The sequence below is a fragment of the Aegilops tauschii genome, chromosome 1, assembly GCF_002575655.3.
Source record: "Aegilops tauschii subsp. strangulata cultivar AL8/78 chromosome 1, Aet v6.0, whole genome shotgun sequence".
NCBI classification, from domain to species: Eukaryota; Viridiplantae; Streptophyta; class Magnoliopsida; order Poales; family Poaceae; genus Aegilops; species Aegilops tauschii.
In genome coordinates this window covers 501,230,681-501,258,285 of record NC_053035.3, presented here as the reverse complement: position 1 = coordinate 501,258,285, position 27,605 = coordinate 501,230,681, and the positions used below count along the sequence as shown (strand labels likewise).

General features: G+C 45.3%; 1 long non-coding RNA gene across 1 annotated transcript; it reads right to left on the bottom strand.

Annotated features, from left to right (window-relative positions):
* Positions 1–4,325: 4,325 nt before the first annotated feature.
* LOC120969855 (uncharacterized) lies at positions 4,326–5,090 on the bottom strand. The gene is made up of 2 exons (XR_005764315.3): positions 4,961–5,090; positions 4,326–4,853 (listed from the first exon to the last, which is right to left on the bottom strand). It is a non-coding gene; the product is annotated as an uncharacterized lncRNA (long non-coding RNA).
* Between the last annotated feature and the right edge of the window lie 22,515 nt (positions 5,091–27,605).

The following is a 27,605-nucleotide window of genomic DNA, read 5'->3' as shown; positions in this document are numbered from 1 at the left end:
CTAAAGGCATTTCTCGTCCTAGATACACATTTTCTAGTTCAAAGGGAGCTAAACACGAAACTGGATACTAACATCCATAATTCCAGCTTAGCACCTATATTTAGCAGGTGGGAGCAATCTTCAGCATGCATGTTTGGCTGCAACTGGAATAATGCTTTGCCACTTGCTGCATATTCAAGACTGGAGGCTAAAATATGGCAGATGGGTTGGCTAAACAGAGGCAGTCTCATTCTCATACCTACACTCCTCTATTCCAATGCCGAAACTGTGATAGAGGAAACATGTCGGTCACCTATTTGGCAGGACTTGTTCGTTTGAATGCAGTATGCTTTTAGCGGTTGCCTTCATGTGTTGGCACCAAACTGACATCTAATGCTTGAACTGAAGAAAATAAAACTGGTTACCATAGAAAAGTAATCAGTAGGCGGATGCTAAATTGGTACATGTTTCGGTTTGAAGCCCTCCTTTGCCTGCAGCTGAGAGATAAACAAGCACTACACATTTTTGTCTCCCCGTCACTAGTCACCAGTCAGGGAAGGAAAGATGTGATTCTCGACAGAACAGATGGCAGCAATTGTGTATCATACCAGAGAGTGAGATTTAGCCACAGTTGTTTCTACACATTAATTCTCATTAACCAATACATCATTGTTATCATAAGGACACCTTCTAGTCTAAGGGAAGCTAACACAGTACCAGTAGCCAATAATATTCATAAATATAGCACACTACCTATTATAGATTTTGAGCAAACAATAGATAACGGTTATTGCAGACATGTTTACATTGGCTATAAACTGGAACATTCTGCAGTCACTTATGTGGCCTTGACTCTATCTATTCATACACTCAAACCTATAGTTCATAAATGATCACATCTCATACTGATAGTCCTCCATCCCAACTTCTTACAAACGTATATAAATCCTTTCAAGAGAAACCTAGAATAAATGCATAGGCCCTAAGGAAATTTTATAGTTGGACAAGCGTGGCTAATGTTGATAGGTGACAATGCCTTCCATACTTGAATGGAAGGATGTACACAAGTAAAAAATGATGAATGGAAGGTTTCGACACAAGCTAGGTAATAAAGCTCATCGGTCTTGAATACAGCAAGTCAGCAAGCCTAATAGACCATTGGCTATAGTAGGGCAATAGGATACTGCATATACAACTGGAGGAACAAGGCACAGTTGGATCTTAGTGGCCGTCTTCATGGGTTGAAAACAAACAGACATAATACGGGATCATGACGAGCACTTAGGTTTTTTGTAAGTCTTGTTTGCAATTGCAAGCATAGCATTTCTTTCTTAATAGGGAGCAGCGTTGGAGCAAATGGACTGTTTGGTGTAGGAAAATAATGCACATAGTTTCGTAACTATGTGGGCACGAATGAGGATTGTTTTCGTACCCCAAGAAAATAATCCGTCTGACTGCTCATCGAAAGATGAGTAGCAACCAAGAAAATTCCAATCCTTCCTGCTGTGCCTGCTGATGAAAGTAAAGTTTAACAACCCGCACGAGTCGGGAAAGGAAATGCCGGATTCTGGACAAGATGAGTTGCAGCAGAGCGATGGTGTATTTGTGTGCTTTGGGGAGGGTGAGGCTTGACTACATATTTTTCTCCCTTTCACCCCACAATCTGCTAGATTTTTGTCATTGTTCAAAACCATGGGACATCGCGCCCCTTATCTATGAGGCATCCTCTCAGAAAAGCTTTTGGAAGCTATAAAGGATAAGGCTTGGGTTGAAAAGATTAAGAGTCACTTCAAACTTCTCGTTCGTGCATCTATGAGCTTTGGACCACCGTCTGCGACTTCAGCCTTTGTGTAGAAGCACACCAAGAACGGGATCTACATCGTCGAGTCCGCATATAGTGTTCAATTCTTCGGTAGCATCCACTCCCTTATGAAACACATGGTGTGAAAGGCTTGAGCTCCACCGGTGGTCAATATTTTTTGTTTGGTTGGCCATACAAAATAGAGTTTGGACAGCTGACCGTTTGGCGAAGAGGGATGGCCTAATTGCAGGCTTTGCCCCCTTTGCAAGCGCGAGCAAGAATTCACCGACCACCTCCTTTTCATTTTTCAAGTAACGGTACTCTACTAGGCTTTGGAGAATGCTCAAAGATTTGCTTCAACTTGAAAGCATCAACACCTTCACTTTGCACTTGGCGCATTCCATCAATGGGCGGTGGATTGGGCTCTCCGACACAAGCATACCGATTAGGAGGGCTATGGCTATCCTCACCATGCTCACCTCTTGGACCAATTGAAATGAAAGGAATGCTCACATGTGTTTGAAGAGCGCCCGGCCGCTGGTTTTCCACGTGACCATCAAGGATGAAGCGCTCACTTGGGTCGCCGCGGGAGAAAAAAATGGGATCAAAGAGTAGTGACCTTTTGTGATTTGGTGTTGTAATAATTCAAACTTTAAAATATTTCCCCTCTTGATCATTGAATGAGGTAAAATGAATTGTCTCCTATTGAAAAAAAAACTCCAACACCACCCATCTCATGGCTCTGGTCCGCGGGAGCGCCGCACCGACCACTCCGCCTTGCGTGCCGCGTCTCCTCCGCCTCTCCGACTGGGAGAGGACCCCCCTCCTCGGCCAGGGCGACGGCGGCACCGTCTGCAAGGCGCGCAGCCGTTCGCGGCCGAGCTTTTCGCGAGGCCGAGATACTGGCTCATGCTCGCCGCGGACGTGCCGCACGTCGTGCGCCTTCACGCGGTCATCCCGTACCGCCGTGCTGGCGCTGGAGCTCGTGTCCGGGGGCTCCATCGCTGGCCTCCTCTGCACGCAGGCTCAGCCGCTCCGCTCCATGAGGGAGCGTCCCATCGCCGCCGTGGAGCGAGGCTTTGCACGTCGTGCACCGCGACCTCAAGCCGGCGAACCTGCTCGTTCTTGGGCGCCGCCAAGGGCAAGTGTGGTGAGGTCGGAGGTCCAGGGTCCTCGTGCGCGTCGCGGTTGGGGGCGTGGGCGTGGGCGGGGTGTTGCTTCTCGGGTGGGCGTGCTGTGCGGGGAAGAAGGTGGAGGCGGGGGTGGGTGCCTGGCCGGAGCAGTGGACGAGGCAGCAACGGGGCCGAGCGCTGGAGAGATGAGATGGTGCAGGTTGAGGTTGGCTCGAGCTCGACCAGGTCGGCCGCCATCGACGAGGCGCTCGCCAGTCGCCAGAGTAAGACCACAAGCTTGCTGCATGCGTGCATACCGACACCGAGGACATGGACGTGCCTGCCGACGAGCGGCGCGGAACACCTGCATAAGAGAGAAAGGCAGTCGTAGTTTTCTCTGGCCTTGCATTTCGTCCAACACCTGATGAGCGTAGTGAGATCCACCAAGAACTCGGCATGCTCGGTTTTGGAGCTGATGTACTGAGCTTGGACTAGACGCCGTCTCCTCTGCTTGTGCTTGCACGCACGCCCCAGTCGGACCCTCGACGCGTGCCTCTGCTCGGAGCCACCGGAACCGCCGCAGCTCTCCCTCTGCTAGCTCTGGCCGCCCCCGCCCGTGCACGTACATACCATTGGCGCACTCTATGATATGATATCATCTAACCGCAAACCGCCGGCCTACCTCTCCCGCGGGAAAGCCGATGCCATGCCAGTCTCTCCTTCCCTTCCAAGACTTTGTCCTTGTCAGAGCTCGCCATGGTCACCACCCGCACCGCATGCATGCAAGCTTTCGTCCACAATGTGCCACCGCCGCATGCCAAACGACACAAGCAAGCTGATGCCACCGTGCGCTGGCGCTAGCTCCGCTCTGGTCGAGCTCTAACCCAGGGCGCACCGCACAGGTCTTCTCCTTAGGCTCCGATCCGACAGAAACCGCCACCGCGGCCCTGAGCTCGTCTTCTTTCAACTCCTCCGTCCCGCGTCGTCCTCTCAACCTCACTGACCTCTTATGTCCTTCAATTGCTCGTGACCTTCGCGTGGCTGCCGTCGTCTCCAACTACCCCACCGGCCATGCCGCGCCTCCCCAGGATTGCCTTGCAGCCCTCTGTACATTCTCGTGGTGCCCGACCTCCTCGACCGAGTTCTGGTGGAGCTCCAGGTCGTCGACGAGGCCACCGGTACAAGCTCCAGGTTGTCAAGGCGAGGTGTTGCTGGTGAGCGGCGAGGATATATATGCACAGGGTAGTGGCGGCACACAAGGTGCTTGACAAAACACCTGACTATCACGCAGAGACAAGAAGAAGAAGAAGAAGAAGAAGAAGAAGAAGAAGAAGAAGAAGTGGCAGTGGGCAGCAAAGCCGAGATATGACAAACTCCAATATAGTACAGTAGTATTTACCATAGCTGACAAAAAAACTAAGCTAAGATATAAATATCTCTGTCCTCTGCATAAATTTAGTGCCTCAGTGCATATAGCAATATCACAGACATGCATGAACAGCAAGCCAAGTGGGAGTGCATATAGCAATATCACAGACATGCATGAACAGCAAGCCAAGTGGTAAGAGCTGGCAAACCGGGTAGCAGAAACCGTAGAAGCAGTTTGACTTGGCATTGGCATTCCAACCAAAGCTAGCCATGCCATGGTTGGTGCCAGCCCACACCCACAACATCAATTTTGTACCAAATATGAGTAAGGTGACAAAATAACATCCCACCGGCCAACAGATCTCCAATTTCATATCATCAAGGTCCCAACCAACATCTTGAACATTTCAGATTCACGTCCGTTTCTACCTACACTCACCAACACGGATCAAGCAACATCCCCAAGAAATGGACACCATCATCACCAGGCAAAGACATACGAAAACGCCACGGACAGATCGGAACGAATCGAAACGATGTCGGCAGCGCTAGCAATGTAGCCCAGGTCCATGGCCGTCATCGGGAGCACGAATCTAAAATTAGGGTTAGGGTTAACGACGGGGAGCACGAATCCGACGATCCTACGCCTGATCGGGACGAAGCCTGCGTGAAGAGGGGAGGGGGGGACTGGGTGCCTCACCTTGGAGTGCAGGAGGCGAGAAGGCGCGGGCTGCTGCGCCGCCGCCGCCGCCGCGGCCAGCGCTGGACGGAGGGCTTCCTTTTGGTTCCGCCGGCGGTAGGAGAGAGCGAGAGCAAGAGAGCGAGGGCGAGAGGAGACGATGGACGCCACACGCAGACGCACCCCAGCGGAGCCGCCTATTATTACAGGTACCCTACCGGGCCTCTGCGCTGGGCCTTACTATGGGCCGCCTCGGCTTTTAGGTTTTTCCATTCTTACTCTCCCCTCATTTAGATACATTTATAACTGAGCACTTTTCTTGTCCTCTCCGGCCATCAGCATTGACAGCCGTTTGATCATTGATTCTGGGCATTTTTTATCGTCTGATTAACTCTGAATCGCACTTAGGCTTGCTTCGTTCGCTGCTAACCAGCGCTAGCTTTGATGGGCCGCTCCTCTTGTAACAATTTTGGGGGTCTATCGTTAAGTTGGACTGGGCCGCTACTCCTTCTCGTGATTAGCCCACCCAATGGCCGAAACGACGCATCAGTTCATCAGGATGGCTAAACGAACAAATCCAATCGCCTCCCTCTCCCTGACCTCTCGTCTCTCTCTCTCACAATCGGAGCGGTTGTGCAGCCACTGTCGAACACCCCCCATCCGTGGAAAGCCGCCTCGTCTTTGCCCCGCCGCCACCATCCTCTTTTTCATGTTTACCCTCAAGATGCAACAGGGAGGGGCTCCACTCTCAGATCGCTCACGGCGCTTACCAGATTTGTTCCTACGTCATGTGTGGATTCCTTGGTTGCGCCGCCGCCGGATCTAACCTCGCTCGATCACCCAGGGGAGGTAGGGTGAGCACCTCCTCGCAACCCTAAACCGAGCTGGATTCTTGTGAATCCACGATGCAAGGAGTACCCCCAAGTGGTTCAGACTTCAGAGGCGCTGGCATGGAGACGACGGGAACGATGCGTGGTCATGGTGACCACAACAAGGTTTCAGTGCGTCCAGGGTGAGATCTCTATAATCGCTTATGGACTATGGCTGTGTGCGCTTTTCCCCGACGCCCCCCATCGATCTTCTTGGCTAGGTTGCCCAATGTCTCTATTTCCCCTCTTTCATGTATAATTTGGTGGTAAATTGAGATGGTCGCCCCGTTTTTACCATGTTGCTTCGTGTCCGATGGTGCTGCAGGTCAGTTACTAGCCCAAATTACTTGGATCCTGATTCCTCGTGCCTTCTTTTGTCAGGATGCTCGGCAACTTCGCAGGGGCTAACTCCAAGCTTGGTTCATCAGCTCCACTGTGATTGTCCGCCACCAACACACTCGTTCTTGCCTAGCGTCGCTCTCCTTGGTGTGTAACGGATTGTGGTTCAGGTTGAATTCTCAGCAAGGTTAGCCCGTCAATCGCATTCTGGGTTGATTTAAAATTGGGATAATAGATTTCTTGATTGTTATCATGGTAATCTTTTTTCTGTGACATTAGGATCTCACATTGCTTCCGATAAATGATTTGATTCTAAGCTTAATTTGAAGGAAATATGCCCTAAAGGCAATAATAAAGTTATTATTTATTTCCTTATATCATGATAAATATTTATTATTCATGCTAGAATTGTATTAACCGGAAACTTAGTACATGTTTGAATACATAGACAAAACAGAGTGTCCCTATTATGCCTCTACTTGACTAGCTCGTTAATCAAAGATGGTAAATTTCCTAACCATAGACATGTGTTGTCATTTGATGAACGGGATCACATCATTAGAGAATGATGTGATGAACAAGACCCATCCGTTAGCTTAGCATAATGATCGTTTAGTTTTATTGCTATTGCTTTCTTCATGACTTATACATATTCCTCTTACTATGAGATTATGCAACTCCCGAACACCGGAGGAACACATTGTGTGCTATCAAACGTCACAACGTAACTAGGTGATTATAAAGATGCTCTAAAGGTGTCTCCGAAGGTGTTTGTTGAGTTATCATAGATCGAGATTAGGATTTGTCACTCCGAGTATCGGAGAGGTATCTCTGGGCCCTCTCGGTAATGCACATCACTATAAGCCTTGCAAGCAATGTGACTAATGAGTTAGTTGCGGGATGATGCATTACAGAACGAATAAAGATACTTGCCGGTAACGAGATTGAACTAGGTATGATGATACCGACGATCAAATCTCGGGCAAGTAACATACATCTCTTTTGTGTGTTTGTTTCGCTCGCGGAGCGGTGAAGGGTGGCTAATATTTTCCATGCTGGATGTGTTATTCTCACGATGAGTGTTTATTCACTTGTCATTGCACGAGAGTAAGGCAAAGGTTTTAGGGATGTCCAGTCCCGAAATGAAAAAAAAGTACTTTATGTTGTCAAATAATAAATTCCTTGGAAAGTGTTGGTATGGAGGGCAACCGTGGACACGGCTAGCCATGGAAAGTGCCAGTATGGTGGAAAAAGGAATAACTTCTATTTTCTGTTTGGGAACCGCCTATAATATATCTAGCATGGAAAGTGTTCGGAACTCTATGTCGTTTTCGTTGGTGGGATGGATACACCTCCCAAAATGTCTTTATCTCTAAGTTTTTCGCTTTGAGCTCTGGCACCTCTACAAATCCCTACTTCCCTCTGCGAAGGGCCATTCTTTTACTTTATGAATTTTTTTTTAATTTGAGTATCCATATTCTCTTATAAAAGCACCAACTAAGGGACACTATGATCGTGAGTAAGTATTGGGTGTAGCTGATATTCGAGTGTGTTCCATGAATGGACAATGTTTGAGCATGATGGGCTAGGGATAACTTATTTTAGCATTGATATTTTGAAAGACATGGTTGCTTGTTGATATACTTGAGTATTTAAATTATCATGTCAAAACTAGACTATTGCTTTGAACCATATAAAAGTCCAAATGTCCATGCTATAAAGAAAAGAATGTGATATGACATGTTAGGCAGCATTCCACATCAAAAATTCTGTTTTTATCACTTACCTACTCGAGCACGAGTAGGAGTTAAGCTTGGGGATGCCGATACGTCTCCAATGTATCTATAATTTTTTATTGTTACATGCTATTATATTATCAATCTTGGATGTTTTATAATCATTTTATAGTCATTTTATATCATTTTTGGCACTAACCTATTGACATAGTGCCAAAGGCCAGTTGCTATTTTCTGCATGTTTTTTACATCGCAGGAAATCAATATCAGACGGAGTCCAAACGCAATGAAACTTTACGGAGATTTTTTTGGGACCAGAAGGAACATAATGGGCCCTGACTGCGCCTGGGGGTGCCTCGAGGGAGGCACAACCCACTAGGGCACGCCAGGAGGCCCAGGCACGCCCTGGTGGGTTGTGCCCACCTCTGGTGCCCCTCGGACCGCCTCTTTGCTCTATAAATACCCCAATATTTCAGAAACCCTAAGCATGTCGATGAAATATTGATCCAGCCACCGTAGAGTCCAGAAACACCAGGTCCAATCTAGACACCATCTTGGATGGGGTTCACCACCTCCATTGGTGCCTCTCCGATGATGCGTGAGTAGTTCTTTGTAGACCTACGGGTCCGTAGTTAGTAGCTATATGGCTTCCTCTCTCTCATTTGATTCTCAATACAATGGTCTCTTGGAGATCCATATGGTGTAACTCTTTTTGCAGTGTGTTTGTTGGGATCTGATGAACTTTAAGTTTATGATCAGTTATATCTTTTTATATCCATGAAAGTTATTTGAGTTTCTTTGATCTCTTATATGCATGATTTCTTATAGCCTCGTATTTCTTCTCTGATATTTGGGTTTTGTTTGGCCAACTTGATCTATTTATCTTGCAATGGGAAGAGGTGCTTTGTAGTGGGTTCGGTCGTACGGTGCTTGATCCCAGTGACAGAAGGGGAAACGACACGTATGTATCGTTGCTACTAAGGATAAAACGATGGGGTCTATCTCTACATAGATAGATCTTGTCTACATCATGTCATCGTTCTTATTGCATTACTCCGTTTTTCCATGAACTTAATACACTAGAAGCATGTTGGATAGCGGACGATGTGTGGAGTAATAGTAGTAGATGCAGGCAGGAGTCGGTCTACTAATCTTGGACGTGATGCCTATATAGTGATCACTGCCTGGATATCGTCATGATTATTTGAAGTTCTATCAATTGCCCAACAGTAATTGTTTTCCCACCGTTTGCTTTTTTCTCGAGAGAAGCCACTAGTGAAACCTACGGCCCCCGGGTCTTCTTTCTCACATAATTGCCTTTGCGATCTACTTTTATTTTGCTTTTATTTTCAGATCTATTGAACCAAAAATACAAAAAATACCTTGCTGCACTTTATTTTATTTGCAATCTATTTATCCAATCTATTACAACTTTCTCCCATCCACGTGCCAATTTCTGGCACCGTTACCCAAAAGGGATTGACAACCCCTTTAACACGTCGGGTTGCGAGTATTTGTTATTTGTGTACAGGTGTTGTTTACGTTGTGTTGCTTGATTCTCCTACTGGTTCGATAACCTTGTTCTCATCACTAAGGGAAATACCTACCGTCGTTGTGCTGCATCATCCCTTCCTCTTTGGGGAAATACCGACGTAGCTTTCAAGCGCATCAGGGCCCTCTTGGTAATGCACATCACTATAAGCCTTGCAAGCAATGTGACTAATGAGTTAGTTGCGGGATGATGCATTACGGAACGAGTAAAGAGACTTGCCGGTAATGAGATGGAACTAGGTATGATGATACCGACGATCAAATCTCGGGCAAGTAACATACCGATGACAAAGGGAATGACGTATGTTGTTATGCTGTTTGACCGATAAAGATCTTCGTAGAATATGTAGGAGCCAATATGAGCATCCATGTTCCGCTATTGGTTATTGACCGGATATGTGTCTCGGCCATGTCTACATAGTTCTCGAACCCGTAGGATCCGCACGCTTAACGTTCGATGCCGATTTGTATTATGAGTTATGTGTTTTGGTGAACGAAGTTTGTTCGGAGTCCCGGATGAGATCACGGACATGACGAGGAGTCTCGAAATGGTCGAGAGGTAAAGATTCATATATTGGAAGGTTATATTCGGACATCGGAATGGTTCCGAGTGATTCGGGTATATTTCCGGAGTACCGAGGGGTTACCAGAACCCCCCGGGGAAGTGTTGGGCCAACATGGGCCTAAGGGAGAGAGAGGGAAGCCCGCGGGGGGTGGCCGCACGCCCCCTCCTAGGGAGTCCGAATAGGACAAGGACGAGGGGGCGGCGCCCCCCTTCCCTTTCCCTCTCCCTCTCCTTCCTTTTCCCTCCAAATGTGTTATAAAATGTTCCGCCAAATACACCAATTCATGTGGTGTTAATTACTCTGAATATATATAGAGTACATACATCTCTCTCTCTCTTTGTGTGTGTGTGGGGGGGGGAGGGGGTGGGGAGGGGGCCGATAAAATATTGTGGCGATTGCTATGAAGATTAAGAAACAAAAGTTCATAATTAATTTAGAAATATCCTCTAACCTGCAGGAATGTTGCTTTAGGCCTACTATATGCTGATTTTTCAAGAGGTGTTTATTTATGCTATGAAGTCAACATATCTGGAAATACTTAAATAGTACTCCACCCGTCCAAAAATGTAGTGTCAAAAATGATCTTACTTTTGGAATGGAGGGAGTAGCATATTTAATAGGGAATTACTATAATGCCGTGCATTTTTTTACTCTCCCCTCTTTTCCCCTATAAAAAAAACACTCTCCCCTCCTTGTCTAAATAAAAAACTTACTCTCCCCTCTCGCTAGGGTTTTGGTCCTCTCGTCGGCGCCGTTGAGAACGTATCTCCCCTCCTTCCTTCCCTACTCCACCACTGTCCACGGTCTCAGTGGAGAGTTGGTGTCCATTTCTATCTGGAGATGGGATTTTATTCGTGCGTTTAGACAGGCATCCTGCATCTCAGATGCTAAAACCTATGCACTAGGCTAAAAGGGGTGTATCAAGTCAATATATATTGGCCTTACCCAGGAAAAGGAAAAATAAATTAAAATATGGTCTTGGCCATTGGTTTGGGTTGTCGATTTCTGGCCCAAAACAATTTTTGCATTTCCTTTTATGTTTCAGCTTTTACCTACCAGGTTTTGTACATGATTATGTGTCTTCCAGTAATTTAGCCAGCACCTATGGATCATGTTCAATTAAACAATGGCATGTTACCTTCAGCCTAGTATTTTCAATTTACCCAATGCATCATGGGCCAACCCGTTTACTCTTTTTTAGATCCCATCGGCTTTTTGCCTGATCGGATGGCAGGGCTACTGTGGCTATAGGTTGGGCTGGACCGGTCGGGTTTTATTCGGGGTTTTCCCTTAAAAACGAATGCTGCGTTATTTTTTTAAATCAAGTTTTCTTTTTTGTAAAAACCTCTGTATTTTGAAAAAAAATAGTGTTTAAGAAATCATATATTTAAAAAATTCTCATGAATTGAAAAAATATGGGCAAATTTGTAAAAATTTAAAGAATTTAAAATTGTACAAGAAAAAATATTGTTTAGGATATTTAGAAAAATGTTTGCAAAATATGATCATGGATTCAAAAAAAATCCTGGATTTCAAAATGCTCACAAATATAGATGTCTCTCAAAATAATAATAATAATAATAATAATAATAATAATAATAATAATAATAATAATAATAATAATAATAATAAGGGTTATTATTATTCACTCGATCTCTATGTTTAGAGAAATAATTTAGTTGGCTGGTCGATTCGGGGAAGACATGTTGTATGTGAACAAGCGACTAGAAAGTTTGTGTAAGTTTTTTTATTTTGCACGAAAGCTTTTGATAATTAAATTCAGTTTTGTACAATATTGTATCAGCTTTGTGATCCTCATTTCTTTTGATAGTTACAACTTTCAAAGGTACAAAATTGTACATGAGTACATTTATTTGGATGAAAACACAGAGACACTATTTTCCAACAAGTCCACTTTGATAATATAGAACGAGTATGCACGAATAAACCATGTGGTTTTCAATGTATCATGTGCTTATGTTTTTAGTTGTTTGGCATAATGACGTGCTTATATACACCATACTACTCTCTCTGGAGTTCAACAATTATGAACCAAACGTAGTAAAGTACATATCATTTTTGTTTATTGGTTTTGCTTGGAATATTGTGTGTTCCCACAATTGTATTTATATTCTCAATATGGTAGAGTTAACAAATGGATGAACTTCTTGGGAATGTTATATGAATGTGGTATCTCTTACCAGAACAGACTGTCGTAATTTACCTGGATGTACATGAATGTATCTTTACCACGATTGGTAACCGTTGGGTAGAGGCCTGTTGCCTCTGGCGTCCACCAGGCAGCCAGCGATGGCCGATCCGAGTCCGCACGTGGTAGGGGAGTAGTAGGCGTACCCACCGCTCTAACCCCCACAAGTTCTAGATACATACATACATGGTTAGCCCCAGCCAAAGCTGCTAGCAACATGACAAATGTATAGCTGGCTAAACGGGCCGTGCTAACTCGGCCGGCCCGGTAGCACGCAATACGAGCATGGCCCATGCACGGCACAACCCGAGCTAAACGGGCCAGGCCCGGCAGACGGCACGGCATGGGCCATGCCTGGGCCTGGAGGCTGGGCACGCGGCCCGGCATGGACGGCCCGTTTATTTAATTTTATTTTTTCCATATTTTTATATATATGACCTAAATTACAGTCCAATAGGCCTAAAATACAGCCCAATAGGCTAAAAACAGGTGGCCGAACGTGCTAAACAGTGCCACGGGCCGGCCCGTTTAATAATCAGGTCGTGCCTAGGCCAAGGAGCGGCGCCCGTGGGCCGAGCTATTAAACGTGCCACGACGGGCCGTGCCGGGCCAGGCACGATTAGCATGGGCCGGGTCTTGCCGTGCCGGGTCGGGTCTTGCCGTGTCGGGCCGGCCCGTTTGGCCAGGTCTGTGAATCATCACTGCAAAAAATGACAAATGAATCACAGGAGGACAACCGTTTGACTTTGCTCTAAACATATATGTTCAGGAAAGCAGTTACTTCTTTCCTTGCTTGTTGTGCCTGTGCCACTTTCTTCTTTGGAATGCAGCAAAAGCACCAACTCTCAAATGTTGGGGCTCAAGCTCAACCCTCCCCTTGGGCATCCATTCCAACTAAGCTCTGAGTGTGCAACTGCTGAGCAAAATAAGAGACACCACCACATCTTCAAACCGAAGACCAATCATAACAAAAAAGACGTACATCCTCATGTAAGAAAGAAATCAACTAAAGATGAGCAGGCAGGTGCTGCTAGGTGTCAGACTAGATCAAGGAGTATGATGATGTGCTTGTCCAAACCTTGGAGTCAGTCCTGACACTCGATAATGATGAAACCCATGCCTCAGATCCGACCTTGAGTCAGAATGCGAACACAACTCCAGACGACCAGACATGTAGTATGGCTCTCGATGAAGAACTTGGGTCCATGTCAGATCGGATCTCACGGAAACTTCCTTTGGCCCCGACACTCGATCAAACCATGGATGAAAGTGACAAGGCCATTCTGAACGAGATGTTAAGATCGGACTCAGAAGTGAAAGCTGAATAAAACTGTTGCTTATTGATGATTTGGTGCGGCATACAAGAGTATATAAGAGGGTACAAACCGACTTGGGGTAGGGGTACAAAACTGACTTGGACTAGAAGTCGTATACCATAATGACTACTCTAACATCCCCCCGCAGTATCAACGGCAGGCTCGACGACGTTGAGACTGAAACAGATATCTTGAAACGGCTTAGTAGGCAGTGCCTTGGTGAAAATGTCAGCAAACTGAGCCGTAGAGGGAACATGAAGCACCCGAACCTGACCAAGAGCAACCTTTTCACGAACAAAATGAATATCAATCTCAATATGCTTTGTGCGTCGGTGTTGAACTGGATTGCTGGTCATGTAGACTGCTGATATGTTGTCACAGTAGACAATAGTGGCCTGCTCAATAGGCCTGTGTAGCTCGGAGAGTAACTGCCGAATCCAGATGGTATCTGCAATGGCATGTGCCACAGCGCGATACTCAGCCTCGGCCGACGAACGTGAGACTGTAACCTGTCTTTTCGAAGACCAAGAAATCAAATTGTTACCAAGAAAAACACAAAAACCGGAAGTGGACCTTCGAGTGTCAGGACAACCAGCCCAGTCTGCATCAGAGTATGCGGTAAGCGAGTTTGGAGAAGAATTATTGAGGTGGAGACCATGATTGAGAGTTCCTTTTAAATACCGAAGAATGCGTTTAACATGATTATAGTGAGGAACCCGGGGATCATGCATATAGAGACATGCTTGTTGAACAGCAAAAGAGATTTCGGGACGAGTAATGGTGAGATATTGGAGAGCACCTGTTAGGCTACGATAGAGAGTAGGATCGGAAAAGGGTTCACCGGTAGCCGAAAGTTTAAAACTAGTATCGACAGGAGTGCGAGATGATTGACAGTCAAGCATACCAGCACGATTAAGAAGATCAAGAATATACTGGCGTTGGGAAAGAAAAAGGCCGGAGGAATCTCGAACAACAGCAATGCCTAAGAAATGATGAAGGAGTCCTAGGTCAGTCATAGAAAATTCAGATCTAAGAAGAGAGACAATATGATCTAAGAACTTTTGAGAGGAGGCGGTAAGAATGATATCATCTACATAGAGAAGTAAATAGGCAGTGTCAGAAGTTTGATGATACACAAAAAGAGAGGTGTCGGAGAGAGATGGAGTGAAGCCTATTGTTTGAATGAAGGAGGAGAAGCGTTGAAACCAAGCTCGTGGGGCCTGTTTAAGACCGTAGAGAGATTTCTGAAGAAGACATACATGAGTTGGAAAGGATGGATTTTCAAAACCCAGAGGTTGTTGGCAGTAGACAGTTTCTTGAAGGGAACCATGGAGGAAAGCATTTTTAACATCAAGTTGGTGAATGGGCCATGAAGAGGAGACAACAACACTAAGAACGGTGCGAATGGTGCTAGGTTTAACAACAGGAGAGAAGGTTTCTTCGTAATCAATTCCTTGTTGCTGAGAAAAGCCACGACAAACCCACTTGGCTTTATATCGTGAGAGGCTCCCATCGGAGTGGAACTTTTGGCAAAAAATCCATTTGCTAGAAACAATATTTGTATTGGGAGGACGAGGAACAAGTTGCCAGGTGTTGTTTTGAAGTAAAGCATTATATTCTTCTTGCATGGCAGCGGCCCAATTGGGATCAAGTAGAGCAGTTTTGTAATTCTTTGGAAGAGAAGTGAGAGATATGGAGGTATGAAGGTTTAGGCGGTCTTGGGGTTGATGAAATCTTGATTTGGCCCTAGTACGCATGCGATGATCATTAATTGGGGCTGCTGTAGGAATAGCACGAGGGGGTAAGGTGGGTACTGGTGAGTCCGGCGCAGCGGAAGAGTCGGACGAAGGAGTAGGGCTGGGTGGTGGAGTGGGAGCAGGGCTGGGTGGTGGAGTGGGAGTAGGGGCCGGGGGTGTTGGGGAGGAAGCAGGGGTCGGGGGAGTTGGAGACGTCTCGGGTGGGGTGAGTGTATGGTTGGGATTGGCTATGGTGGGTGTTAATGGTGGTGGTGATAAGTTGTGTTCGGCAGGTAGGGGAGTATATAGTTGGAAAGGACGGGGAGAGGGGGTGTTTGCGGAGCTAGGGGTGTTGGATGGTGTAGTAGTGCGTTGTGAGAAAGGAAAAATGTGCTCAGCAAACGTGACATGACGAGAGACATGAACGTGTCCGGTGTGAAGGTTGAGACAGCGATAGCCTTTGTGCTCGTCAGAGAAGCCGAGAAAAGCACATGGGATAGAGCGTGGTGACAATTTATTTGCAGAAGTGGCGTAGGCATTGGGAAAACAGAGACAACCGAAAACACGAACTGCGGAGTAGTCAGGGTGGGAAAGAAAGAGGGAATAATAGGGAGTAGTGTTGGGTTTAGTTTTAGAAGGTCGAATATTTAGAAGGAAGGTGGCCATGTGTAGGGCTTCAGCCCAAAACTTGGGAGGCATAGATGATTGAATGAGGAGAGTGCGAACTATATCATTGAGGGTGCGAAGAGAGCGTTCTGCTTTACCATTTTGAGGGGAGGTGTAGGGACATGAGAACCTAAGCAGGATGCCATGTTGTAAGAAGAAAGTACGATTTTTAATGTTATCAAACTCGCGACCATTGTCACATTGGATAAAGCGAATTGGGAGGAAGAAGTGAACAGACACATAGCGTTCAAAATTAAGGAAAAGAGAATGGACCTCGGATTTGTTGCGTAGAGGAAAAGTCCAGACAAAGTGGGTGAAATCATCTAGGATAACAAGGTAGTATTTAAAACCTGAAATACTTGCAATGGGAGAGGTCCATAAATCACAATGTATTAATTCAAAGGGATAAGTGCTACAAGAACTAGAGGAACTAAAGGGAAGACGCACATGTTTGCCTAATTGACAAGACTCGCAAAACACAGAATTATGAGAGTCCCTATGACATGGTATGGTAAATTCACTAAGCATAGAAGCTAAGACAGCGGGGTTGGGATGGCCCAAGCGACGATGCCAGAGATCGATGGAGGCCAGCATGGATGTTGGAGGGGTGGCGGCAGGAACTCCATTAAGAGAATAAAGATCACCGGAGCTATTGAAGCGAGCGATCTCGGCCTTGGTCAGGTAATCCTTCACGGATAAACCAAAAGGGTCAAATTCAGCCGAAACTAGATTGTCGCAAGTAAATTGGTGAGCAGAGATAAGATTTTTAATGAGGGCGGGTGCAACTAGAACATCGCGAAGTAAAAGAGGTTTGGTGGAAGAGGGAAGTTGAGCCTGACCAACACAATATATAGGAATAGATGATCCATCTCCAAGGATAATGGAAGGGAAAGGAGATTTAGTGCAAGAAGATAACCAATTACTAGATGCAGACATATGACTAGAGGCCCCTGAATCAAAGATCCAATCCGTACCTGAGTTTCCTTGTGCAGCAAAGTTATTCATGGCCTGGAGAAAGGAAGCTTGATCCCAGCTCGGCGTCGCAGGTGAGGGTGGCGTCGGAAGCGGTGCCGGCGGATACGATGGTGAAGGCAGTAGGGCCGGCTGGGGAGTGTAGTAGGCATTGGCCGGCTGTGGTGGGGGTGGCGTCGGGAGCAGGACCGGCTGAGGTGTGTAGTAAGCGCCGCCGTCGGTGCTGTAATGACCATAAGGAGCATACGTCGGGGCGGCGTGATAGGCATTGGCCGGCTGTCGGGGGTTGAGAACCCCGGGAGCACCAGTAGGCGGCCGAAGGCCGGGTTGCCAGGCACCTGAGTATGCTGGCGGAGCACCGAGGGTGGACGGAGCGGACCAGGGCATGGGCCATGCTTGAACAAGCCCCGTCCAAGGATTATGAGGAGGCCGCCATGCAACCGCAGATGGAGCACTGGTGGGTGGTGCAGGACTCGGTGCTGGGGATGTCGTAGGCGGAACCGAACGAGTCGACGGCGGCCTATAGATAGGGTTTTTGCCGCGGTAGTTCGGACTAGGACTCCAGCCTGGGGGCGGTTCAACAGATGACGATGCGGACGGCCCGGCGGCAGGAGCCGGCCTGGAAGGCGGCGCTGGTGTAGACGACAGAGGAGGACGAGCCGCAGCATGAAATACCTTGGGGCGAGAGTCCTTGCGAGCTTGTGTTTCCGCCGCGAGTTGTAGCAAGGAACGAACTTCAGCGAAGGTAGGAGGGGGCCGTATCATCGGTATGAACGAGGCTTGCTTGTCAAAGTCTTCGCTGAGGCCGACGACGACGATATTGATTAGCTATGAGTCGCTAACTGTATCGTCGAGTTCGCGGAGCTCATCACCAATGGTCTTAACGCGCTGGCAGAACAGGTTCACCGGGGCGTCTCCTTGCGCCATATTGTGAAGCTCAGTGTGGAGAGCATTTTTCCGAGCGTCGGTGTTGCTTTGGAAGAGCTGACGGAGGGAGTGCCAGATGTTGGCAGCGGTGGCGCCGTCGTGATCGAGCATGTTGAAGATCTCGGTGGTGATGCGGGTGTAGAACCACTGGACGATCGCGAGATCGTCTTTCAACCATTGCGGATCTTCGGGGCGGGGAAGACAGTTGGCGGCGACATGCGAGCGCAGGTTGCAGCGGCCGAGGTGGAGATCCAAGAGATGTCTCCAATGGTAGTAGTTGTGGGCGGCGAGATCACGAACTATGGGGATGTAGGGGCTGACGTCGGAGATTGTGTCAGCAAGAGATATTGGTGCGGCGAGGATCGGTGCAGGGTAGTTTTTTGGAGCTATGGTGAGGGCCGAGAGAGAAGCGGCCGCGGCGTTGGCAGCCTTGGCGATGAGTGCGGCCCGGCGCTCGAAGTAGCCGGGCGGCGGCGGCGGCGGTGGCGTTGGCGGAGCCATGCCCTAAACCCTGGGACCGGTATCTGATACCATGAAAGCTGAATAAAACTGTTGCTTATTGATGATTTGGTGCGGCATACAAGAGTATATAAGAGGGTACAAACCGACTTGGGGTAGGGGTACAAAACTGACTTGGACTAGAAGTCGTATACCATAATGACTACTCTAACAAGAAGCTCGCGATCTCGGACGATCAAAACTTGCTTTATGATCGGATATGGGAAAAAAACGGGAGAGGTTCATTCTTCTTCGTGAAGGCACTGTCTTGTTTGCTCACGGCGTACCCGGGTCTGGATTTAGCTGTGTTTTTCATGATGTTGGTCATCTTGTTGTTGGTCTAGGCTACTTATCATGATGACGAGTTTAGCTGTGGTTTTCTTTATTTAGGCCTAGCATCCCATGACTCTCTGCTCTAGGCACCATATTCACGCCTCTTGCATCCGTGTCATGTGTTTGTACCACATCTTGTACTCGTTACTTTTTCTATCAACGAAATGATGTGTAAGCTTTCGGTATTAAAAACACAATGGTGAGATGCTTAACCAACCAAACATTATGTGGTTGCTTAGAGAGATGCTTAACCAACCAACCGATTATTTTCAGCCCGATCGAGAGCACGCTCCGGAACCGGAAGCCCTGTTGCTCGTGGCTGGACGACTTGCTGGACACGGCGTCTGGTCCGGCGGCATGGAGATCTTCCTCGACAAGTGCTGCATAGGAGCTCCCTCCTAAAAAAAGGTGTCCCGGCAAAGGATCGAACCAGCGACCTCCCCGTCGAGCAACTTGCTGATCTGTGAACTACCATCTTTTTCCTCTATTTCTTATCTATTCTTTCCTCTTTTCCTTTTTATTTTTTTTCCTTTTTTCCTTTTCGTTTTTTGTTTTTCCTTTTTTTTGTTCTTCCTAGTTTGATGTTTTTGCTTCAAATTTGTGAACTTTTTTCTTAAAAATCGACGAATTTTTTTCAAATTCGATGAAATTTTTAAAAATCCGATGAACTTTTTTCAAATTCGATGAACTTTTTTCAAATTCGATGAACTTTTTTCAAATTCGATGAACTTTTTCCAAATCCGATTAACTTTTCTTGAAAGTTTATGAACTTTTTTCAATTTCGATGAACGGTTTTCAAATTCGATGAACTATTTTTAAGTTTGATGAACATTAAATGAAAATCCATTAACTTTTTTTCAATTTTGATGAATGTTTTTCAAAACCAACAAAAGTTTTTTCAAATTTGATGAACCTTTTTTGAAAACCAGTGAACTTTTTCCAGGTTTGTGTAATTTTCTTCCAAAATGAAGAACAATTTTCAAAATCCATGAACTATTTCAATGTCACGATTTTTTTCCAAAAAAATCTATGAAATAGAATAGCACGGCGACATTATTTATTACGCCGTTGCCGCTGTTAGTAATCACCACCTGCATGATAGGTCTAGTGGCTAGTGGACTCGTACCTGAACTGGAAGGTTGTGTGTTTGAAACCTGGAGATATCTTTTTCTGATTTTTTTATAGGGGCTCCCGGTATTTACCGCTGAAGGCCCGAAGCCATGGAATACCTGGACGCCAGGCGAGTGCGGCGTTGCAGAGGCCGGGCTCCATTGAGCCAGTTTTGCCAAAAAATATTTAATACTTAAAAGTTTCTGAAAATATCAATTTTTTAATACAAATACATATGCATGTTCGTCAAGTAGGTAAAAAGTTTCATCATGTAATTCAATTATTTGCATGCTACATAAAAAAGAGAAATATCTGGCCTAAAAAAACAAATATAAAGCCAATTTTAATCTGTGTATTTATCTTATTTGTATACACTACATGAGAACAGATATGTTCATGAAATTTTATACGCGTATAATACTAATACACATGTATGTATATAATATTTTTCAGATTTTTTCAATATGTGGAAATAGTATTTTTGCTTAAAAAAATAAAGAGCTATGTGGAGCTCGTTCTCTGCATTGCTTTTTCGGACGCCAGGCCCGCTATCCAGCGCTCAACCTCCTTTTTCCTTCGTTCACCGCCTCCACCGGCCGATCCCTCGCCGCCCCGCCGTCGTCCATCGCCGCCATCCTCCACGGGCCGTCATCGACGCACCTCCCATGGCCGCGGTTTGATTCGATCATCAGTGGCTCCATCCCATCTGCAGCGTCTCCTCTCCTCTCCACCCCCATCTTCCCCTATCCCCTGTCATCCCTTTCATCCTCCCCTTAGATGGGGTACATCGCCTTGATCTCCTACACGGTCGCCTGAAGCAACTCCCTCACAAACCCTAGCCACCACTGTCTCCAACGATGGCGGTGAAGGAAATATGCCCTAGAGGCAATAATAAAGTTATTATCTATTTCCTTATATCATGATAAATATTTATTATTCATGCTAGAATTGTATTAACCGGAAACATAATACATGTGTGAATACATAGACAAACAGAGTGTCACTAGTATGCCTCTACTTGACTAGCTCGTTGACCAAAGATGGTTGTGTTTCCTAGCCATAGACATGACTTGTCATTTGATTAATGGGATCACCTCATTAGGAGAATGACGTGATTAACTTGACCCATTCCGTTAGCTTAGCACTCGATCGTTTAGTACATGCAACAAACTTACATTTACATATATCCTCTAGCCATATCTTTCTAGTTTCTACAAGAACAAATAAGTTAGCCTAAAAATACTGCACCATGAAATTTACTTGAACCAAAGGGGTAGATTCCTCAGCATCATCAAAGGGGATTCGAACACGAGTTTATTCCACGAAATTGCTAACGGCAACAGAAGACGCACCCACATTCCTAGATTGATCACCTCATTAGGAGAATGACGTGATTGACTTGACCCATTCCGTTAGCTTAGCACTCGATCGTTTAGTATGTTACTATTGCTTTCTTCATGACTTATACATGTTCCTATGACTATGAGATTATGCAACTCCCGTTTACCGGAGGAACACTTTGTGTGCTACCAAACGTCACAACGTAAATGGGTGATTATAAAGGTGCTCTACAGGTGTCTCCAAAGGTACTTGTTGGGTTGGCGTATTTCGAGATTAGGATTTGTCACTCTGATTGTCGGAGAGGTATCTCTGGGCCCTCTCGGTAATGCACATCACTTAAGCCTTGCAAGCATGGCAACTAATGAGTTAGTTGAGGGATGATGTATTACGGAACGAGTAAAGAGACTTGCCGGTAACGAGATTGAACTAGGTATCGAGATACCGACGATCGAATCTCGGGCAAGTAACATACCGATGACAAAGGGAACAACGTATGTTGTTATGCGGTCTGACCGATAAAGATCTTCGTAGAATATGTGGGAACCAATATGAGCATCCAGGTTCCGCTATTGGTTATTGACCGGACAAGTGTCTCGGTCATGTCTACATAGTTCTCGAACCCGTAGGGTCCGCACGCTTAACGTTACGATGACGGTTATATTATGAGTTTATGTATTTTGATGTACCGAAGGAGTTCGGAGTCCCGGATGAGATCGGGGACATGACGAGGAGTCTCGAAATGGCCGAGACGTAAAGATCAATATATTGGACGACTATATTCGAACTTCGGAAAGGTTCCGAGTGATTCGTGTATTTTTCGGAGTACCGGAGAGTTACGGGAATTCGTATTGGGCCTTAATGGGCCATACGGGAAAGGAGAGAAAGGCCTCAAAAGGTGGCTGCGCCCCTCCCCATGGTCTGGTCCGAATTGGACTAGGGAAGGGGGGCGCCCACTTCTTTTCTTCTCCTTTTCCCTTCCCCTTTTCCTATTCCATGTGGGAGGAGGAATCCTACTAGGACTAGGGAGTCCTAGTAGGACTCCACCCTTCTGGCGCGCCCCAGGGGCTGGCCGGCCTCCCCTCCTCCATCCTTTATATACGGGGGCAGGGGGGCACCCCATAGACACAACAATTGATCCTTGAGATCTTTTAGGCGTGTGCGGTGCCCCCCTCCACCATATTACACCTCGATAATATCGTAGCGGAGCTTAGGCGAAGCCCTGCGTCGGTAGAACATCATCATCGTCACCACGTCGTCGTGCTGACGAAACTCTCCCTCAACACTCGGCTGGATCGGAATTCGAGGGACGTCATCGAGCTGAACGTGTGCTGAACTCGGAGGTGTCGTACGTTCGGTACTTGATCGGTAGGATCGTGAAGACGTACGACTACATCAACCGCGTTGTGTTAACGCTTCCGCTATCGGTCTACGAGGGTACGTGGACAACACTCTTCCCTCTCGTTGCTATGCATCACCATGATCTTGCGTGTTCGTAGGAAATTTTTTGAAATTACTACGTTCCCCAACAGTGGTATCAGAGCCTGGTTTTATGCGTTGATGTTATGCACGAGTAGAACACAAGTGAGTTGTGGGCGATATAAGTCATACTGCTTACCAGCATGTCATACTTTGGTTCAACGGTATTGTGAGATGAAGCGGCCCGGACCAACATTACGCGTACGCTTACGCAAGACCGGTTTCACCGTTGCGAGCACTCGTTGCTTAAAGGTGACTGGCGGGTGTCTGTCTCTCTCACTTTAGTTGAACCGAGTGTGGCTACGCCCGGTCCTTGCGAAGGTTAAAACAGCACCAACTTGACAAACTATCGTTGTGGTTTTGATGCGTAGGTAAGAACGGTTCTTGCTAAGCCCGTAGCAGCCACGTAAAACTTGCAACAACAAAGTAGAGGACGTCTAACTTGTTTTTGCAGGGCATGTTGTGATGTGATATGGTCAAGACATGATGCTATATTTTATTGTATGAGATGATCATGTTTTGTAACCGAGTTATCGGCAACTGGCAGAAGCCATATGGTTGTCGCTTTATTGTATGAAATGCAATCGCCATGTAATTGTTTTACTTTATCACTAAGCGGTAGCGATAGTCGTAAAAGCAATAGTTGGCGAGACGACAACGATACTACGATGGAGATCAAGGTGTCGCGCCGGTGACGATGGTGATCATGACGGTGCTTCGGAGATGGAGATCACAAGCACAAGATGATGATGGCCATATCATATCACTTATATTGATTGCATGTGATGTTTATATTTTATGCATCTTATCTTGCTTTGATTGACGGTAGCATTATAAGATGATCTCTCACTAAATTTCAAGATAAAAGTGTTCTCCCTGAGTATGCACCGTTGCGAAAGTTCTTCGTGCTGAGACACCACGTGATGACCGGGTGTGATAGGCTCTATGTTCAAATACAACGGGTGCAAAACAGTTGCACACGCGGAATACTCAGGTTAAACTTGACGAGCCTAGCATATGCAGATATAGCCTCGGAACACGGAGATCGAAAGGTCGAGCGTGAATCATATAGTGGATATGATCAACATAGTGATGTTCACCGTTGAAACTACTCCATCTCACGTGATGATCGGACATGGTTTAGTTGATATGGATCACGTGATCACTTAGAGGATTAGAGGGATGTCTATCTAAGTGGGAGTTCTTAAGTAATATGATTAATTGAACTTAAATTTATCATGAACTTAGTCCTGATAGTATTTTGCAAATTATGTTGTAGATCAATAGCTCGCGTTGTTGCATCCCTATGTTTATTTTGATATGTTCCTAGAGAAAAATTATGTTGAAAGATGTTAGTAGCAATGATGCGGATTGGATCCGTCATCTGAGGATTATCCTCATTGCTGCACAGAAGGATTATGTCCTTGATGCACCGCTAGGTGACAGACCTATTACAGGAGCAGATGCAGACGTTATGAACGTTTGGCTAGCTCAATATGATGACTACTTGATAGTTTAGTGCACCATGCTTAAACGGCTTAGAATCGGGACTTCAAAGACGTTTTGAACGTCATGGACCATATGAGATGTTCCAGGAGTTGAAGTTAGTATTTCAAGAAAATACCCGAGTTGAGAGATATGAAGTCTCCAACAAGTTCTATAGCTAAAAGATGGAGGAGAATAGCTCAAGCAGTGAGCATGTGCTCAGATTGTCTGGGTACTACAATCGCTTGAATCAAGTGGGAGTTAATCTTCCAGATAAAATAGTGATTGACAGAATTCTCTAGTCACCATCACCAAGTTAGTAGAACTTCGTGATGAACTATAGTATGCAAGGGATGACGAAAGTAATTCCCGAGCTCTTCATGATGCTGAAATCGACGAAGGTAGAAATCAAGAAAAACATCAAGTGTTGATGGTTGACGAGACCACTAGTTTCAAGAAAAGGGCAAAGGGAAGAAGGGGAACTTCAAGAAGAACGGCAAGCAAGTTGCTGCTCAAGTGAAGAAGCCTAAGTCTGGTCCTAAGCCTGAGACTAAGTGCTTCTACTGCAAAGGGACTGGTCACTGGAAGCGGAACTACCCCAACTATTTGGTGGATAAGAAGGATGGCAAAGTGAACAAAGGTATATTGGATATACATGTTATTGATGTGTACTTTACTAGTGTTTATAGCAACCCCTCGGTATTTGATACTGGTTCAGTTGCTAAGAGTAGTAACTCGAAACAGGAGTGGCAGAATAAACAGAGACTAGTAAAAGGCGAGGTGATGATGTGTGTTGGAAGTAGTTCCAAGATTGATATGATCATCATCGCACACTCCCTATACTTTCGGGATTAGTGTTGAAACTAAATAAGTGTTATTTGGTGTTTGCGTTGAGCATGAATATGATTTGATCATATTTGTTAAAATACGGTTATTCATTTAAATTAGAGAATAATTGTTGTTCTGTTTACATGAATAAAACCTTCTATGGTCATACATCCAATAAAATGGTTTGTTGGATCTCGATCGTAGTGATACACATATTCATAATAATGAAGCCAAAAGATGTAAAGTTAATAATGATAGTGCAACTTATTTGTGGCACTACCGTTTAGGTCATATTGGTGTAAAGCGCATGAAGAAACTCCATACTGATGGGATTTTGGAATCACTTGATGCTTGCGAACCATGCCTCATGGGCAAGACGACTAAAAACGCCGTTCTCCGGAATTATGGAGAGAGCAACAGATTTGTTGGAAATCATACATACTGATGTATGCGATCCGATGAGTGTTGAGGCTCGTAGCGGGTATCATTATTTTCTGACCTTCACAGATGATTTGAGCAGATATGGGTATATCTACTTAATGAAATAGAAGTCTGAAACATTTGAACAGTTCATATAATTTCAGAGTGAAGTGGAAAATAATCGTAACAAGAAAATAAAGTTTCTACGATCTGATCATGGAGAAGAGTATTTGAGTTACGAGTTTGGCCTTCAGTAAAATCAATGTGAAATTGTTTCACTACTCACGCCACCTGGAACACCACAGTGTAATGGTGTGTCCGAACATCCTAACCGTACTTTATTAGATATGGTGCAATATATGATGTCTCTTACCGATCTACCACTATCGTTTTGGGGTTATGCATTAGAGACAGCTGCATTCACGTTAAATAGGGTACCATCTAAATCCGTTGAGACGACATCTTATGAACTGTGGTTTGGCAAGAAACCAAAGTTGTCGTTTCTTAAAATGTGGGGTTGCGATGCTTATGTGAAAAAGTTTCATCCTGATAAGCTCAAACCCAAATCGGAGAAATGTGTCTTCATAGGATACCCAAAGGAGACAGTTGGGTACATCTTCTATCACAGATCCGAAGGCAAGACATTCGTTGCTAAGTATGGATCCTTTCTAGAGAAGGAGTTTCTCTCGAAAGAAGTGAGTGGGAGGAAAGTAGAACTTGATGAGGTAATTGTACCTGCTCCCTTATTGGAAAGTAGTTCATCACAGAAACCAGTTTCTGTGACGCCTATACCAATTAGTGAGGAAGTTAATGATGATGATCATGAAGCTTCGGATCAATTTACTACCGAACCTCGTAGGTCAACCAGAGTGAGATCCGCACTAGAGTGGTACGGTAATTCAGTTCTGGAGGTCATGTTACTTGACCATGACGAACCTACGAACTATGAAGAAGCGATGATGAGCCCAGATTCCGCAAAATGGCTTAAGGCCATGAAATCTGAGATGGGATCCATGTATGAGAACAAAGTATGGACTTTGATTGACTTGCCCAATGATCGGCGAGCCATAAAAATAAATGGATCTTCATGAGGAAGACGGACGCTGATAGTAGTATTACTATCTACAAAGCTAGACTTGTCGGAAAAAGGTTTTTGACAAAGTTCAAAGTGTTGAATACGATGAGATTTTCTCACTCGTATCTATGCTTAAGTCTGTCCGAATCATGTTAGCGATTGCCGCATTTTATGAAATCTGGCAAATGGATAAACAAAACTATATTCCTTAATGGATTTATTAAAGAAGAGTTGTATATGATGCAACCAGAAGGTTTTGTCAATCCTAAAGGTGCTAACAAAATATGCAAGCTCCAGCGATCCATCTATGGACTGGTGCAAGCATCTCGGAGTTGGAATATACGTTTTGATAAGTTGATCAAAGCATATAGTTTTATACAGACTTGCGGTGAAGCCTGTATTTACAAGAAAGTGAGTGGGAGCACTACAGCATTTCTGATAAGTATATGTGAATGACATATTGTTGATCGGAAATAATGTAGAATTATTCTGCAAAGCATAAAGGAGTGTTTGAAAGGAGTTTTTCAAAGAAAGACCTCGGTGAAGCTGCTTACATATTGAGCATCAAGATCTATAGAGATAGATCAAGACGCTTGATAAGTTTTTTCAATGAGTACATACCTTAACAAGATTTTGAAGTAGTTCAAAATGGAACAGTCAAAGAAAAAGTTTCTTGCCTGTGTTACAAGGTGTGAAATTGAGTAAGACTCAAAGCCCCCCCCCATGACAGAAGATAGAAAAAGAATGAAAGTCATTCCCTATGCCTCGGCCATAGGTTCTATAAAGTATGCCATGTTGTGTACCAGATCTATTGTATACCCTACACTGATTTTGGCAAGGGAGTACAATAGTGATCTAGGAGTAGATCACTGGACAACGGTCAAAATTATCCTTAGTGAATAAGGATATGTTTCTCTATTATGGAAGTGACAAAAGGTTCGTCGTAAAGGGTTACATCGATGCAAGTTTTGACACTAATCTAGATGACTCTAAGTCTCGGTCTAGATACATATTGAAAGTGGGAGCAATTAGCTAGAGTAGCTCCATGCAGAGCATTGTAGACATAGAAATTTGCAAAATACTTACGGATCTGAATGTGACAGACCCATTGACTAAAATTATCTCACAAGCAAAACATGATCACACCTTAGTACTCTTTGGATGTTAATCACATAGCGATGTGAACTAGATTACTGACTCTAGTAAACCCTTT